The sequence below is a fragment of the Enhydra lutris genome, unplaced genomic scaffold, assembly GCF_002288905.1.
Source record: "Enhydra lutris kenyoni isolate GAN:26980312 unplaced genomic scaffold, ASM228890v2 scaffoldscaffold6, whole genome shotgun sequence".
NCBI lineage: Eukaryota > Metazoa > Chordata > Mammalia > Carnivora > Mustelidae > Enhydra > Enhydra lutris.
The window spans coordinates 6,484,185-6,493,757 of NW_019154090.1; positions in this window are offsets into that span (position 1 = coordinate 6,484,185).

Consider the following 9,573-nt stretch of genomic DNA (forward strand, 5'->3'; position numbering starts at 1 on the left):
ACACACACACACACACACACACACACACACATACACATTGGAACATTACTCAGCCATAAAAAAGGATGAGATGATGTCATTTGTAACAGCATGGATGGACCCAGAGGGTATAATGCTACGTGAAATAAGTCAGTCAGAGAAAGACAAATACCATATGATTTCACTCATCTGTGGAATTTGAGAAACAAAACAAATGAGCAAAGGAAAAAAGAGACAAAAAAACTCCAATCTTAAATACAGAGGATAAACTGGTGGTTGCCAAAGGAAGGAGGAGGTTGTTGGGGGAGGGGCCTGAGTGAAATAGAAAAAGGGCATTAAAGGGTATTTATTCTCATGAGCCCTGAGTAATGTATAGAGTTGTTGAAAACAATTTACAATTATATTATAAACCTGAAACTATAATAACACTGTATGTTAATTATACTTTAATAAAAGAGAGAAATTTGGAAGTGTCTTAGGTTGGTTGTACTTCTTTATAGGCTACATGTCATGGGGTCGGCGGGGGGGGATCACTTTCAGAGAACTCTGGGAGATAAGACCAGGACAAGGGAGTTAGTTGTCCTTCAGAGCAATCCAAGGACTGGCTTATAACAAGCAACTTTTCCTAAGACCATGTGACACTCTGTGTAGGTCCAGGGTAAGAAGAAGCACATAGATTATTACTATCCTGAACAATATTAGGGTGAGCAGTTAAATAAAATAGAATGATAAAATGTTCTTTAATTTTTAAAATCCTTTCTGTAATACTAGGACTAGGTGTTGTTTTGTCCATAGTTTATGGTTAAGGAAATTGAATCTATGGTTAAGCAAGATGGTCAAGGTCACAAACTTATACTATGGCATTGCTGGGATCTAATCTGGGATCAGAGTCTAGAATCCTTGCTTTCAACCTCTGAGCTCTATGGCTGAGTGTGTTAGAACAACAGTAAACCCATAACTTGTTTGCTTAGGACAGTCCTAGTATCCAATGACATTATTTGTCTCAGATAAAATCATCTTGTTTGGGTGATGATTGGGCACCCTAGTTATTACCTGGATTATCTATAATGAGGTTAAATCCACTTCACCACATCTGTGGCTCTGTGTGGGTCCTGCTGAGAACAAAGATTTGTAGGGGACCTAATTCCGTCCAATTTTATCATATTCCTTGGCTTTATTTGCTAGCTTAGAAATGGGATGCAAACAAGTAGATGACAGGGTTACTTATGACTGGGGTTGGGCTCAGGAGGATTGGCAGGGGTTCAAGTTCCCCAAGAGCTGTAGAGTGGTGTTAACATTGGAAGCAGTTCACCAGGACCATTGGTTCTAGGCTTGGGGGGAAAGCAGAGAAGTCAGATTGGGGTAAGGGACCAGAACACTTGGCAAGTTTTCAAGGCTCTAGTTATCAAGTTATGTTTAAAGAATGATGCCGATAGATATGAGGGAATGGGATATGAACAAAGATGGGTATTTGCGGACAGAATTATATCAAATGTTAGGTCTCGAGAGTTTGGACGGTTTGCAAAGTACAACATGACGGCTCAGTTGGTGGGCGTTGGAGGTACACACAACTGGGATGGAATTTTGGGTTTGGTGCAGCTTTTAAAATGGAGGTAATAATCGTACCTCCTCATGTTGTATATTAGCTCACTCTAGCCCTCTTGAATTGCATCATCCCCCATGTTGTTCAGGAAGCATATTTGTAGTTTGTGCTTAGTTTGAACTACAAGTGCACAGCTGGAGATTGTTGGCCTGGGTTACAGCATTTAAGGACCAAGTTACATTGATTTTAGTATATTTAGCAAGCCCCCCAAGTTACATTGAACTTGTCAAGGTTCTTCTTGCTGTCTTGGGAGCTCTGCCTGTTCACATTGTGTCAGCAAACTCCACTTGAGGAATACAGTAATTCAGACACCCGAAAATGCACATATCTCACTTAACGCTTTCCCAATGAGACACAGGAACAACTCATGCATACTGGATGGATAAGCAGTAGAGAAAACCAAATGGGCTTAGAAACAGTGTAATGTATGCAGCAAACACTTTTTATGTTCAAAGATAAAGTCATAAATCTCTTTTAGTTATTCATATGCAAATGTTGAAAGGCTCACATGCTCCTATAATGGATGAGGAGAGTCCATAAAGACTTGTGTCCTGTTCAAGTTTAATGGAGGAGAAATACACACACACACACACACACACACACACACACACACACACACAAACACACTCGAGTTTCTTTGGGGCTGGTCAGTACACAGAGGCAAAAGGTGTTGGTGGAAGACATGCATCTCTTAGAGTATATGCACCAAACATAGTCTAAAGGTTTAATAGCAAAATAATTATTTACAGTCAACTATTCTCAATTATTTTTGGACCTTGCCTTGCTGACTCTTCCACTCAGTAATTTCACTACTTGCTTTCATTAGAGAGTGGAGAGGGAGAATAGCCAACAATAATGATTTCAGTTTGCTCTTTTGTTTTTGTATAGTGTGATTATACATTTCAAATTATCCTCAAAGACTTTCTGTAATTATTTCTCTTAACAACCTTGACAATAAATTAGTTCTTAATGTAATTGCCAAGACTAAGTGGCTTACTCCATAGTAAGTTAAAGAAATAGGACCAAAAACTGGTCATTTAATTCTTAGTATTAGTCATTTCTCTTTCTTTTTAAAATGTTTTTTAATTTGAGTATAGTTGACACACAATGTTACATTAGTTTCAGGTGTACAACATACTGATTCAACTTCTCTATACTTATGCTATGCTCACCACAAATGTAGCTACCATCTGTCACCATATAATGCTACTACAATATCATTCACTATGTTCCTTATGCTGTGTCTTTAGTCCTGGGACTTATTTATTCCATAACTGGGAGCCTGTATCTTTCAATCTTCTATAACAATTTGCCCATCCCTGACCCCCTTACCTTGGGCAACCATCAATTTGTTCTCTGTATTGATTGATCTGGTCCTGCTTTTTGTTCTTTGTTCATTTGTTTTGATTTTTAGACCTACATATGAGTGAAATCATATGGTATTTGTTTTTCTCAGTGTACTTATTTCACATAGCATAATACCCTTTTGATCCATTTGTGTTGTTGCAAATGACAAGATCCCATCCTTTTTTATGGCTGTGTAATACTCCATATGAACTGCCACTGTGGAAAACAGTATCAAGGTTCCTCAAAAAATGAGAGAGGGTGAGTGCTGGTAAGGCAAATCTCGGTTTCCCAGTCTGCTGGAGGAGTGTGTGGGAGACAAGGCATACAGATTTATCATCTGAAAAAAAGCTATGGAAGGGGTCAAGATAATCACCTGGGCCAAAAAGAGCTACGTCCAGATGTCCCAAACATTCCCTCTGGCCACCCTGTGTATTATTTTCCTTATAGTCCCAGTGGTTTTAAAGATAACTTTCAAAACAATTTGAATTTCTTAAGTAATAGTTGTTTTCCTATTTTTATTAATTTCTTACTGATTAGTCTAATTTGGACCACACAGAGCAGCTATAAAATAACTAAAACCAGACAGCCAATGCAAGATACTACTTCTATGTAAAGTTCCTGAGAGGACTTTTGAAATATTGAAGGCAGTTCACATAGCCCAATGATCTCTTTGGTGCCTGAACCCACACTTGACTTGCCTGGTCTGGATGACCTGTGTACTTTGGAGCCTTTCTGTCGTAGCTGCTGACCCCCAGCCTCTTTTAACTCCATTGTCTCACTGTTCTGGTGAAAGTGGACAGGCAAAGGAGATTGTAGACATCATTTGAAGACCTGACTTGATTTTAATGATCCAGACCTTTTCTTTCCTTGTTATAAATTATCTAGTAGATTATTCAAATGGACCCTGAAAGTGCATCTCCCAGGAAGGATATTTAGGCTGCCTGGGGTGTGAGATTACAGAAAGTGATAAAGGAAAAGGCAAAGCTATGAGCGGGAGCTTTCGCATTCTTACCAGCTGTCAGAAAACTCTTTCCACCCTACCTTGAAAACAGATTCCAATGTCAACCCCTAACTCTTAGAAGGAGGTCCAAGTGCCCTTAATGTCTGGCCAAAATGATTGCAGTAATTTCCCAATGGTCTTATGGTCCCTTCACTTGCCTCTTCCATAATCTCATCTCAACCTCATAAACAGAATGATCTTTGTAAAACACACCTAGAGACCCACCACTCTGCACTGACTCTGTCCATGCCATCATCATCTCTCATCTGGATTATCAAAATAGCCTCCTAACTGGCCACCTGGCTTCTGCCCTTGCCCACTGCAGTCCAACCTCTTCCAACACACCAGATGTACCCCTGCCTCAAGGATTTGGCACTTACTATTTCTCTGCCTTGAATGCCTTTTTCTCAGGTACCTGCATGACTCTCCACAGCCTTTAGATCTTTGTCCAAAGATCAACTTTTCAATGAAGGCATCCATGGCTACCGTGTTAGTTTCCTCTTCTGCCCTGATGAATCACCACAAAATTAGTGACATAAAACAACACAAGTGTGTTATCTTACAGTACTGGAGGTCAAGGTGAAAAATAGTTTCCACTGGGCTAAAATCAAAGTGTTGGCAGATCTCTGTTTTCTCTGGAGGCGCTGGTGGAGAATTAGCTTCCTTGCTTTTTCTGGCTTCTTTCTAGAAGCTTCCCTCCTTCCTTGGTCAAGCTCCTTCCAGCCAGCAACCACATCAGTCTAACATCCTCTCTCTCCACATCTCTTTTACCTCTCCACATGTCCTTTGCCTCCTTCTTATAAGGACACCTGTGGTTACATCAGGCCCACTCGGATAAGCCAGAATAATCTCCCCATTGCAAGATCCTTAATTTAATCATACCTGCAAAGTTTCTTTCACTGTTACCAGGTAATGTATTCACAGATTTCTGGAATTAGGCCATGAGCATTTCTGGGAGACCATTAGTGTGCCCACCACGGCCACCCTCTGTGAATTAATCTGCTTCTGAGAACACGCTCAGTCCCCTTCACCTGTCATTCTTTTCCTTATTTGTTTATTATTATTATTCTTTTACCTGTTTGTTTGTTGTCTATCAAGGAGCTTAGAAAGAAGCAACTTGAGGCCTGGGATTTTATCTGCTTGGTCCCCAGGGCCTGGAACAGAACCTCACACCTCATTAGTATTCAATATACTTATTTGCAGATATTTTTTGAATAATTTCATTCATTAGTATGTCATTCCCCCAAAATATAAACAGCATCAACAATGATTTCACAAGGTTTCTATTTTGGGCTTTTGAAAATGCTGACAAAGACCAAAACTTCGATTGCCATTACTCACCCAATGCTGGCTTTTCTGCTTAATATAGACAACAGGGAGGGAGAGCGCTGGGCGTCACATACCTGTGAGTGTCACTGCCGGAGCCGTGCTGGGCACAGCTGGACCTGGAGCTTCAACACAGACCATCTGACACTTGTCTCACTATACCCTCCATCTGTGATATGATTCCTGTACCTGGGAGTGAGAATCAATTTTAAAAGAGCAGCTTATTATTAGCCTTTGAAATAAAACTCGGTCTTTGCACTTCATGGTTTTAATTAATGCTTGCCTTAAATTATTTTTTAATTGTTGTATTTGCTCTAGAGGGAACAACCTATAACGGGGTTTTTGAATTTGGCCATTTAAGTGTGTTCTGAGTTTGCAATCTTGGTAGCCTCTAATGAAAACTGGAGAAGTCCTTCTGACTTTTCAATGCAAAGTGAAACAATTAAAAATTATTATGTAAAAATTTTCAAATATGTAATAATTTAAAATTCTTGAAAAAGTAATACATGCACAAAGTACACAATTTAAAAGGTCAGAGAGTATAGTGTAACCTCTTCCCCAGTGGTGTTCAATAGGACTTTCTAGAATGATGGAAATGTTCTATTTTTGTGCTGTCTGTTATAGTCACCTTTAGCTGCAGTGGGACAACTGAACACTTGGAATGTGGCTAGTACAACTAAAGAAATGAATTTTTTATTTTAATTTGTTTTAATTTTAAAACTTCATAAAGCTGTAATATTGGACAACACAATTCTTGCCGTTAAGCCTGTCTTTTGCCAAGTTACTTCTGTTTCCAGGGTTTCTATATTCCTCTGTGGGTACGCTATACATTTATACACATGGATGTTTATTTTTATGAAAATTGTCTCTGCTTTTCTTTCTATCCCCCCATGAGTGATCTTAAAGCTTGGAAGCTAAGTCAATATGGGTCAACTGGGAACCCTCCTGCCCCTCTGATTAAGCCCATAAACTTAGGCTTTGCCTGCGGAAAACCACTGACACAGAGTAAAGGGACACGAAGTCCCAGATGGTGGCCAACTCCCTCACTGTCCCAGACCAGGAAATGCCAGCTTTCTGGGCAGTCTTTTCCCTAAAGCCTTCCTGGGTCTATCCTAAGAAATTTACTTAACAAAATTCAAAGCAGAAAGAGACTCTCTGGGGACCGTTGATCATCATGTCAATGACAATGAAATACTTCACAAATGTGAGTCTGACGTACAGCAGTGTCACCAGGCCGTCTTTCCAGGCGATGGATTTTTCCGATGTCACACAGTCGTATCGCAGATTGCCCTTTGAGCCTAAGCTGGTGAGCGAGAAGGTACAGCTTGACATGAGTCCATGTCTTTTTTTCTTGTTTAAAATTTTCCAGCTATCTAGTAGCAGGGATTTTCTAAGAGGTCACTTGAAATGGGTAATAAATGTCTCTTTATTACATGGGAGTTTCAGAGACACTCTTCAAAGGACAGTTGAATGGCAGCACCAGAATGGTGGACAGTTTCCTTTGTGCCCCAATGAGCAGGAAGATCATTGCTTTATATCTTTTATCTTTGGAGGCGGTCTCTAAAGATAAATTGTTCCTGATGTTCTTTTCTTCCCAATCTCTTTCCCCAGTAAGACTTCATCCTCATCTACTGAATATTTAGATAACTGTTGGAACCTGTCTGGTGAATATCGATTTTTTTACGTACAACTTAAAAGTTTCTGTAAGAGGCCATATAGAGAAAACCACAAAGCAATGAGTGATAAGCATTGGAAATATCGTTGGATGGAAATAATAATTGTCTTCATTTTTAGAACATCCTTCCATGTTGCTCATGTGCACAAAGACATGTAAAGAAACATGCAGAGGACTTGTGTGAACAAGATTATAGTTTAGAGAAGGTTCTGCAAATGGGTTTTTTAAAATTTATTTATTTTTTCCCCTGAGATTCAGAATAAAGTGTCGTTTTAATTTAATTTTTAAAAAGATTTTATTTATATATTTGTTAGAGAGAGATGGAGAGCGAGCACAGGCAGGGGGAACTGCAGGCAGAGGGAGAAGCAGGCTTCCTGCCAAGCAAGGAGCCTGATGCGGGGCTCGATCCCAGAACCCTGGGACCATGACCTGAACTGAAGGCAGACAGACGCCCAACCCACTGAGCCACCCAGGTGTCCCAAAATGTTGTTTTAATTAAAATAATTATAAATACTAATGGATTGCTCCCCACTCTCATGCACTTACTAAGGGATCCCTGGGCATGAGAAAGTCATTTTAAAAAGTAAATTGTTTTTTAAACTAATATACCTAATAAACCTAGAGAATAAGCTTCTCTATAGGCCTGTTTTCCACTAAACCATGAGGGCAGGGATCATATTCTTTGTATTTTCTCTGCTTTGTATCGTCTGACACATTTCATCTTTCTCCTCCAGCCCAGACTTATCCCTCTTTTTTCTTAGTGACATCACTATTTTCTGCCTCATGGCAGTTTAAAGCTTCATGATAATGTCCTAGATCCAGTGTGTGAATGTACCACAACGTGTTTCCTCATTGACATGTTGATGTACACTTGGGTTGTTTCCAGTTTGGGCTGTTATAAACATTCTTATACAAGTTTTAAAAGAATGTCTTAGTTCCTCAAGCTTTCAGTACATATCTGATTACCACCCAGTCCTCATCTTAAGTAAATATCCGGCAATTATCTTTAGAATTTGGGGAATATTGTCAGTAGAAGTAGGTGTGTTCCTTGTGTTTTGGCTGTAGATTCACTGAACTTAGAATCTGTGTCTCTTTCCTGCCATACTGTGAGTCTGATATGAGATGGTTATTATCAAAGCAAAACCTACTGACTGGGTTTCTCTCTTTAGCATCTGGTAAGCAGAGTGTATTTTATGTGACAAATACTGCTAATTTTTATTGGTCCGGTGGGTAGAAGTAGCACCGTATGTGTATCCGTTCTGTGGTAGCAGTATTTGATCTAAGGGAACAATCTTTGTGACACTTCAGATAGCTGGGAAACATCAGAGTCAACGATCCTAACCCTAGAATCTGATGGAGGAGGTAGTCTATTGTCACAGAGAATATTTTTGCATTTATTAGCTTTTAATGAATCACTGTCTTATGGATTGAAAAAATTATTCTAAAATGCAAACTGATTTGTTTGAAACAAAATTCAGTAATATCATGGATATAGTTCTAGCTCAAAAATACTATGAAAAGAACAAATATCTGTTAAGTATTCCTTCATTCATTCATATAATAAATATTCCTTCATTCATATAATAAATATTTTGAGGTTTATGATAAGCTTTTTAAGTGCATTGCCTCATGAAATTTCTACAACTTCCTGAGATGATTATTTTGGGAGAGGTGAAATAACTCATTTAAGGTAATGTAGCTAATACATGGTAGGATAGGGACTTGAACTCTGGTTTATCTGATACCATTGTCTGTGACCTTAAGCATTATGTTTTATGATCTACATGATGACTTTTAATGAGTGATTTATAATCCACTGTGTTATGTCTCATGATTTGTTTAACATGGCTGCTAAAATCTTTATCACATTCAATTACCTAACTCTGGAGACAGGATACCATCCAGAGGGACAACTGGTCTACCACTTGGAGTCCAACGTCCCTGCTTCATCTCAGAGTTGCCAAGCTGGAAATTTTCTAAATTTTCTTTTGCACTAAGAATTAGATAGAAATACTCTTATGATGATATGAAAGTAAATGAGAGAAATTTTTCCATACCTCTGGCATTCATCTTTCCATCTGTAGAAGTAAAATTAATAATAGCAATAATCATATCCTGACACAAAGACTTACAGTTCTCCACGCTCCTCCTCTCACAGCATTCAAAACAAACTTCCCGAATAAGGAATTGCCAACTGGTCGTTAAGAGATGAGCATATCTTCTTTGTCTCCAGATGAAGCTGTTAATCACCCATTTTTCATTCTCTAAAAGTCCCCAATTGTTTCATTAGCTGACAGGAGCAAATGCCAGTTCATTTCCTATTAAAATACAGGACCAGTGTGAAATTCCATATTTTATTCAGAGAACATGTCAGTCTATTGTTTTATGGATAATATTTTAGGTGAAAACAAAATCTCCACCGGCGTCATCTCTATCAGTCCTAGTAAATAACAGAAGAAAAAAAAAAAATCCCATGATGAGCCATTAAACAACCAAAAATTTCACATTTGTTTTAGTATGTAAGGGAGATTTTCTGAAGATATGATTATGTCTGGACTCTTGAATACTTATCAAGACTACATCCAAACACCACCATAAAATAATTCCACTTTTAACTTGTTACTTTGTATAATATCTATAATG